This window comes from Anopheles aquasalis, chromosome 2, assembly GCF_943734665.1.
Source record: "Anopheles aquasalis chromosome 2, idAnoAquaMG_Q_19, whole genome shotgun sequence".
NCBI classification, from domain to species: Eukaryota; Metazoa; Arthropoda; class Insecta; order Diptera; family Culicidae; genus Anopheles; species Anopheles aquasalis.
In genome coordinates this window covers 39,583,000-39,592,500 of record NC_064877.1, presented here as the reverse complement: position 1 = coordinate 39,592,500, position 9,501 = coordinate 39,583,000, and the positions used below count along the sequence as shown (strand labels likewise).

General features: G+C 48.7%; 1 protein-coding gene across 1 annotated transcript in view; it reads left to right on the top strand.

Annotated features, from left to right (window-relative positions):
• Window positions 1-603, top strand: part of LOC126572358 (neuropeptide F receptor) — a 4,000-nt gene extending 3,397 nt beyond the window's left edge. The window contains exon 4 of the mRNA XM_050231600.1: window positions 1-603. This exon is cut by the window's left edge and continues 322 nt beyond it. The gene's annotated coding sequence lies outside the window, so the exon portion shown is untranslated.
• The last annotated feature ends 8,898 nt before the right edge of the window (window positions 604-9,501 follow it).

Below are 9,501 nucleotides of genomic sequence, written 5' to 3'. Positions count from 1 at the left end.
TCCGGTCAGCCGTGATTGAAAGCTACCATAGAGCGTCGGATATCATGAGCCCAGCGATGAGTTGCGATGCTAAACTAATCCCCAAAATTCACAGCACAGCGTCACGCACGTACGCAGGTGACCGCAGGCAGGAGCAGAGAACGTATTCTGGACACGGTTCAGGGGATTAGCTTCAACGCAACTCACCGTTCCGGCGCCTATGGCAGTCGAGAAACACTTCGATCACTGGCCGGGCGCAAAGGGATTCGCCTGGACGCCTAGAACGATTGGCCACGAAAAAAAGCTTCGTGGAAGGATGGGAAGAGGTGAAGGATCGGTTTTGGTCTTATTTGGTTGCGCGTAGAGTTGTGATGATTGTCCCGTCGTGGGCTCGTACTCGGTGCCGGAGTGCCGATGTAAATAGTACAAGTTAAAACGTCAAACGTGATACGGTTGTAGGAGCAAATCGCTGCGAATTTGTTTGGTACGACCATCACAGAATGATCGCACAGTCCGATGTACAGAAGCAGCATGCGAAACGATGCGAATAGATGACTGTGCGAGCTGCGGGAACGAGCGCCTGGAAGAGGAAGAGTGAGTTCGCTGGTACAGCACGCGCTGTGCTAGGAAGCAAAATAATGAAATATATTTAATGGTTTCTTAATTTTTAATCATTTTGTTGGCTTTTATTTATCTCTGACCACTGTACCATCTGAACCATGACGTAAGTAATACCTGAAAAGCACATTAAGGCGCACCGTGGTAGGTATGGTATTGGCCTCATCTTTGTTCTCTTCAATTGACTACACATTTCCTGAACAATCGATCGTAATCAAATGCTTCTGCGACGATGGTTGACAACAGGTTGGTTGCTATGCGAGTCCAGCCAGCCGAACCACTGACCACGACAAGCTGGCTTGGTACACCGACGTTAAGCGTATGCTAATTCGACCGCATCCGAGATGGTTCAATTGTGTCGAACATAGCAATAGGTAAGAGTGATTGCAGTGCTGCCAACGTTGCTTGGCTTCCGGATTGTGGGTTGTGGGTGGTACGAATGCTTGATTTGAATACCAGATCATTTTGGACCTAGCAACGAGCAAAACAATCCAGACCACTAACTCTGTTAAGAAGTGGTGCAGCTACACGCTATATTAAGGGAGCAGAATAAAATGGGTCTTTTAGCTTGTGGTAAGCCATATACTTATTGATCTGTGTCTGTCGATAGTGGATTTTGATGATTAAAGACAAGGTCTATCTGTTCGCTGTGGTCAGGAAGCATAAACAATGTCATCTGCATTTTTACGACAAAGAAGGTCAATAGCAACTACGCACTTATTCTGTTGGACTTGGCAACGAATACATTCTCTAAGTTCCAATTTGCTTGTTTCTAAGTATCATACATCAGAGGAAGATTTCAAGGTTTCATTGATTTCAGAACTCAAGAATTAATTCCTCAAAAGTATTCACAAACTTGTTCTCTTCTACAATTCTATCTCTAAGATCCTCCAAAAAATGATTTTTTTAAGTTTCCTAACATCATAAAGAATGATTCACATCATAAAGGAAATCAAGGCTAGCATTTCCGGAGTAGAACAAAAAGACGAATAATCTTTCTTCTCAGTCTCACTACTACGAGCTTGGGATTAACGATTCACAAACTCCTATCAACCGTACCACGCACCTTCTACAGCTGGGCACACTTTTCCAGCAACAAGAAAAAAATAAAGGAAACCCTCACTTTCCGTGACCACTTTCGATGCTAGAGAAACTGGCGGCTCCTATAACTGGCGCGGCCCCGCCAACCACCACAAGCCCATGTTCAATTGAAGCAAGTACGGAAGGCTCCCGCGCGGAAACCGGTTTCCGTCATCGCCACCATGCACGGACATGCTAACGCCCTGGCCTGGCCTTAGAGATAAACTCAGTTATCTTTTTCCCGTGCCATGCCACAGGATCACTTTCTCGACTCTTCCCTACATGTGGGTCAAGGAGAAACCGTTTGATCGGCCCAGAAGCATCTCCGCCGCCTAATTGAGCTATCATCGTTGCAATGGTCGAGCCACCTTACGCACATTCCCCGGGGGGCGGGGTTCGGTGGGTGTCGCAAAAAGGGTACGAAACCTTGTCACCAGTTCGGTGGCTTTCCGAGCGAGCAGCTTCCACCGTCTTACCAGCACGTGTTGGAACTCCTGGAAAGAAAATTAATTACGACAAACGGGATGGAAGGAGGAAACCATCACAAAGCAAGGCATCGCAATGTTTTCTGTGGTTCTGCGGGTGTTTGTGCGGGGTTGTATGCCTTTCATCACCCGAAAAGCCGAAAAAACCACAGGACACAACGCAAAGTACACGTGCCTCTCGTGGTTTCCGGCAATTCATGCTACACACTTTGCTTCGATATTGACAGGCCCTGTTTCGAGTGTATTTGACACTCATTAAGGGCACGTAGGAACATCCCCACCCCCTGTTCGTGTTACTTACACTGCTGGTCCCTTATCGGAAAAGGGATGTAGGGGTGATCCCTCGGTAAACACAGAACGGAAACAACGTCATGAACCGGGTTGATTGGGGCGCTCAAAGGTGGAAGCAAATGATTTGCATCGTCTATAAACCGCTAGCGAGAAAACCATTTTCCGGCCACCGATACGGATGAATTTTCTCCGCTCCCCGTCACCCCGCCATATCGGATCACGAATGGTGCCTACCGGGCTACTGGCTTACGCAAACAAGCCGGCTTTTATCGTCGTTGCCCCACTGACACGGTGAAAGCAAGGTTGTGGCGCCGACGATGATGATGATGATGAGTAATTCACCTGCATTCTGCACCTCGATAAGCACCACCGAAAAAAACAACCAACAGAGCCACGAAACGAGTGGAGTAAGCTCACTCCATTCCATGAGCTCCACGTTTCATTGCGGTTCCGTGGACCCGTATTCGGATACATCAACCCGGCGTATCGTTGGATCATGGTGATAAAATGGAAATGAATTTTACTCTACGCATCAAACGTAACTTCACGTGGATTTCGACGGTGATAAGGGCGCACAATTCCGGTAAACATCAGTAGACTCTCCGGATCACACCAGTGCCAGTGCCACTGGGCGCACCAGTTGGTTGTCGGCGAAAGTTCAATTGATTTTTCATGTTTTATCACACAAACCACACGAACTGTGGGGCCCTATTGGTTGGTGAGTCTAACACATTGTTGCTAATTGGGGAGGGAGTCTGCTCGGTAGACACAAACGCTCCGTTGCTGTCTCGAGTTGGAGGGAAAACATCAACGAAACCAAAAAGGGAAACCAAATCCGACACCGACGGTGTTTTTGTGGCAGACCGCGGGGGGTTTTTTTTTTCGCTCGGTGAAACCCCCCTTTCGGCAAGGGACCAACAGTGAGGATGGAGGCGTGAGAGACTCAAACAAGCATTTTACGGTGTGGTGGTTCGAGGCAGATCTGTTTTACGAACTCAATCCGATCGCTGCAACACATGCCACGTTTATGTTATGATCCACGCCGTGAGGAAGGCCATTCTGGTTGGTTGTTTCCGGCACCACCACCACCACCACCAACATCTCCCCTAAACAAAAGCATTGTGCTCGTTTGTGGTGTTGTAAAGTTGTGGAGCAAGACAAAATCAATTTCGATTGCTTCTTGTGGGATCGTCGCTTTTTGGTGGTTGCAGAAATGGTTGGCTGGCGTTAACGTTCGCCCGGTACTGAACCCAATGGGACGATTGTTTAACAAATCGAGAGGCCCAGGGAGGAGCCCGGGTTGCCACTTTATGAAGGCACTTCAAATCGTTCGAAATTGGTGCCACAGACCGTGTGAGCACTGGTGCGGTGTCGATATAATTTCGACGTCGTCTTACAACCGTTTTCACCTGACTCCTGGACCCGGAGCTCGGAACAACAACACTTTTGTTCTCCTCACAAGAATATCAATAAACGAGCAAAGGGTGCAAAGGGATGAAGCAGTAACAGGCCACGGCCAATGGTCGCTACAAATTGAATGACTTCGGATGTTCTGCTATTGGCTGCTCGTTCGCTCGTTTCAATCGCTGTTGGCAGACAGTTTTCTTCCACTTTCCACCGACCAAAGCACCGAATGCCACGCCATCGTGCAAAGTCAATGTTTGGTTCGCGAAATAATTACATTAAAAAAGCTATGTCAACGAGCTGCTGCTGTTGGTGGTTTCTGAAGGGCCCGAGAAACAGCGAAAGGGCTTACCCGGGCGCGAATGTTGGCCAAACAAACCCATGGGAAGGTTAACATTGTTGATCGAACATAATCAAAAGCCGTCGACGAAAAAGCACTCTGCCCTCTGCCAGTCAGCCGACGATGGTGGCCCTTAATCCGTCGTCACCGTCGTCGGAGGTGGTACGGAGGTCACAGAAGGAGGTGCAGGAGCTTCTCCTATGCCCCGATGGTTCGTATGTTGGGGAAAATGTATCAAATTTAATTACACGCAAACACACACCTTCGCTCTCTGCGAGTGTATGCTTACAGCAAACAAACCACGCGAAACGCACCGAAAAGGAGCAACACGGAGACGTACGAGGACGCAGATCGCGTTAATTCTGACGCACGGTGACGTGACATTCTGGATTAATATTTTCGCGTCTAGCGTCACCATCCCGGTCGCGTGGTGTTTAATGTCTGGCTGAGTCATCATAAGCTCTCCGATCTTGCGATTAGAGAACGGTGATGCCATGGTACCACCGCTCGATTTCCTGACATTTTCGACGGTTTCGTTTCACATTTTGTTTCACTGGAGTGGGTGGCCAGGCGACCGCTTGGTGCCAACAGAACAATAATAAAAGCTTCACCCTTGCTGGTGGAACGGTGGAGCATTCGGTCACCTCGCGCGAAACGAGAGTGAACGTTAATTACTGTGAAAGTAAGCAAATAGGGGAGTTGGAGATCGGATTCGGTTTTTTTTCTCTCTCTCTTTTTGTCATATTTACCACCGCTCCTCTCAATTCTTCTACCTTCTGGAGGGGGGGATTTGAATCAATTTGGTAACCCAGAAAGCCGTGCCGACGGAGACTCGTCGCATCGCTTCATAGAGGTGGATGAATTGCTTACCACGACCACGAGCACAATCACCATCCGTCCGATCTGCGGTGGCAAGCATTTGGGCACACTGGAATGCTGCCACTTTGGGGCGCAATTGCGTTTACCCTCCGCCCAATGCCCGTCCGTCCGCAAAATCCGCAAATTCCCTCACGCTACCCTTTGGTGTTTGATTCCGGCATCTCTAATCTGACCACGCTGTGGTCCATGGCTTTCACTCACCTTCAGGCCGTCCTTGTATGGGTGCTACGGGGTGGACAATTGGGCTCCAAAAACACAATCACGGACGGAGCACCGAGAGGGTACTTGGCCACAAGCTGGGCAGCAAGTGGCGTCAGTGGACGATTTCGCTTTCGTGCGCCGTCGAGAGGGAAATCTTGGGCCATTTTTGGGCGCTGCTGGGGGGTTCCTCACGTTTCCTCCGAGACAAGATGGCAATTGTAATGAAGGAAGCTGGATGGATAAGTGGAGCGCCACTTTCGGGGAGCGCCTTTTCGGCATTCCTGGTTATGATTTACGCCGAGCACGGTCCGTTGAACAATGAAGCCCTCAGCCCTCAGCGGCACATCTCGTACTCGTAGTGTCATGCATCATTATAGTGGTCGTGTGTTGCCACACCGGTGATGATGATGATCGTGGATGATTAGGGCGATGGCAGCGGGAAGCTCGGAGCATGCGGCCCACAATTGCTGGCGCGTGTTTTTTTTTTTTTTGGGTCTTTTTGGCCGACTAAACGACAGATGATCCCCGACAGATTGAGAGAGAAATTGGTTGGCGTTTTGGAAGAAGAAAGTTTGGCATCAAAAAAAAAAAAAAAAGGGTGGCTCTCGATCGATAGTGGCGATAGCGCCGGCGACAAATAGTGGAAAGGCTACAGCAGTACGTTGGTCCATGCTGCTGGCTGTCGAGTAATTGCAAATGGTGGTACGTGGTACCCCTTCACCGGTTTCAAAACGAGATTCAAACGTACACAAAGCAAAGAAAAAACATCCAGGACAACCTGCAGTGTGGTTTCGTGTGTGGGGAAAACAAGGCCCAGGTCCATCTGCTAGAAAGTGAGCATCGTTTGGAGTTTGTTTGGGGTCGAAATTTAGAGGCAAACATCGGACCAGCTCGCTGTCGTGTGCGCACCACCGGTGGCCACTGTTCTCGGAAGGAAGTCTGGTTCGCCCGGCGGCAGATTCTAATGCTGTACCTTCTCCGTTCGTGGGACACATACGCACAAACACACGTGTAACTCTTGTATGTGTTTTGTAAAGAAAAAGGATTCTCCCAGGAGCTCGCTCGCTCATGCATAAGTCATGCGATTTTCGATCCGTTTAGCTTGATTGGGAATGAGAATGGGTAAATATTTTCGATGAGATCACCAATATTAGGATGATTAATGGAAAGCGTACTCACCAGCATAGCGCCAGAGGTATTGGGGAGGTTTTTCTGATAGCCTATTGGGCACAGAAACATGTAGCGAACAAATTGGACAACCCACTTAAACAACATGATCCATTTTGTTTCTGCAGAAACAGCATACCGATAATCCTATCGTGTAACAGCACAGCCTTATTCCATTACGGTGGGCTAGCAATAAAAACTTTGCCGTTTCATCTACGGATCCAATGCATAAATAATGAAAGGGATTGAAATGGTAGAAAAAAGACTCACGAGAGATTCGAACTAAAATCTCATGAAGTACGATAATGAAGCACGACAGGCAGCCTGGGAAGAACGGTTCGTGTCGGTTGAGTTTCGCTTTTCGCTGGTCTTTCTTTGCGTGAGTAAAGTCAATTGGTAGAATTTGTTTTAAGGATTTGCGTCTTCTCCTACACAGAAAGTAACGATGGATTGTAAAACGTGGGTTGATAGCGGTCTGCAAAAACGTTTAATGGCGGACGGTACCGGAGAGCAACTATCAGACCGAATTTAAGTACCGACCATTATAGTTGGATTTTATTATTGAAACGAAGGATAGTAAGCCGGCTACCAATTGATTGTACCATGTACATTGCTATCTGGATCTTGATAATTGTTATTTGGGCAAGAATTGCATCATTATAAAAACATTTCATTAACCGTGGATTCAAATTAATCTCAAATGCATCCAAACGAGTTTGAAAAAATATATTAAATTAAAGGACTTAATTTGTATAGAAGGAATCCATAAAACATCTTCCTGCTAGCTAATCGTTCGAATGAATTTTATACCGAGTTACCAATCCGGCAAGAAGGATTTTAGTGACGATAGTTTGGTGATATTGGTTCTCAACTTAACTCAACGCTTGTTGAACAATGTTAGAAACAAAATGTATTGATGATACCGTCCTGATCTTATTCTTCTTTCAATCAACTTTTAAGTTTTAATTTCTATTACATTTCCGTTATTAAACATGTGTATTAGTTGCTAATGTTGCCCAAAAAAAAAACAGCTAAATACGATCTAATAACTTACTCCCGACAATCACACCGATGGACCAACAAAAGATCATCTAAACATCATCTGCTCTCTGATGACGATCCCCGGTGAACTGGAGTGGCCGGTCAATCATAGCGGAAGCCTCATCATTCATTCTCACTCTTTTCTGTACTGCTATTCATTATTATCATTAACACCCCATAAAAAAAACGAACGGCTGAGAAAGGTAAAGAAACCCTCAAACATGGCGTTCGGTCATGTTGGGAGGATGCTCTTGGGTTCGTCGTTCGTGCCATCCAATTTGGTCACCCCTCGTAATGGACACAATCATCACCATACACATATTCCTCCCTGACCAGCTGTCAAGCGAGTTTCCCTTTCATCATCAGCAGCCACAGCAGCAGCGCTGGCATTAAACGACGCTAATCAGTTCCTCAAACGTGCCTCAACGCGCACAACGCCGACGTTAGCTGGTTGAAGATCGTGAAAGCATCCCTCCCCCCTCCCGCGGACGGATGGAAGATGATTGAACAAAAAATAGAGACCCCCTCTTCATCCCCTGTCGCTTACTCTAATGTACGATCAGTCTAGCCCCATGTCTACGTCAAGCTAATGGGTTAATGAACGACACCCTCTCACCAAACAAACGGCCGCACCGTGGGGTGGGTATGGGATGATGTTCCTCTCTCGAGAGTCGTCTCTGCAAGGAGGGGAGTTGTGAGGGAGGCGCGTCTTTGAAATGTCTACACTGGCCTTTCCGGTCTCCATCTCGGGGTGGGGTCGGTAAACCCCGTGGCTTCACCTGCCCTGCCCTGCCCTGCCCTGCCCTACGGTCCATATGACCTGCGCACGTACACCAACCAGCCCGGCGCACGAGGGTCTCAGTGTCATCTGCGTTTATGAGCCAAGGTCTCGGGTGCGTGACGTTTGGCCCGCTTTGTGTTTCAGTCTGTCATCGGCATCGCCTCATCGGACACGCTCCTACACGCGTTCCATCGTCTTCCTTCGTCGACGAACAACACCCCCTACCCCCCTCCCCCCCCTCCCTTGGGCCCACCAACACAATGACGACGGTGGTGACGTTCCGTAACAGTGGCTCCAGTCTCGGTGGAGCTAGTGGAGTGGCGCTGCTCCACCTGATTTCGCGGCTCCGGGCCGGTTATCTCTCGGCGGCTGGCTTTCTCCCAAGATGCGCGCGCGCCCGCACTCGTACACAACGACAGACAGACGAGCGAGCGAACACACGATCGCGCTGCACACCGTCGGGGCCGCGATCGCGATCGTTCGAAGGGTTTCGGTTCCGGCTGGCGCTTGGGGCCATCGCTGGGGAATCGCTTTGGCGTGGCCTGGCGACCGGATTTATTTGGTTGGAGAAATCGGTCGAAGCAAGACCTACGCGGTACGGATACGGACGGACTCGCTGTACAGTCTCTCTCTCCCACTCTGTGGACTTTCCTCGCGCACATTTCTGCATGCAGATCGCAGCAACCGCAGCAGCTTCGTAGTGAATTTTTCGAGAGGTTTGTTTGCCGTTTTTTTTTTGCCGCGAAAATTGTGCAAAAACCATCGCAAATCGCGCGTCGGTAGTGAAAGGTGCTGCTGCACAGTCTCAAAAGTGCCCTGAACCACTTGCCACGTGTATGTGTTTGTGTGGTTTAGAGTGTCTGTAAGTGAGTGAAGTCGAAGAATTTGCAACACTTCCATCTGCTGACAGTACAATCGCTGGCATTTGCTCGCAGATCCTGCAGGCTGTGTGCAACGGAAGTGCATATTTTATCCTCCCGGAGTGGGTTGTGGAAGGCGAAATGATGTGTCAATTCGAAGGCATCGTATCGCCGCATCATCACCGCTGAAACTGCAGCCACCGGAAGCTTTTCACGGTGTCCTAGTGCCCGGGAAAACCAGGAAAGCAACGAAGAAAGTGTCATCCGGTTCGTTCGATTGGTACCAGTCCTCTCGAGTCCTGTATTTCCGTGAAGCACTGTTGTGCTTGTGTGTGCGCTAGTGTATGTGGGAGTGAATAATAAAGGAAGCAATTG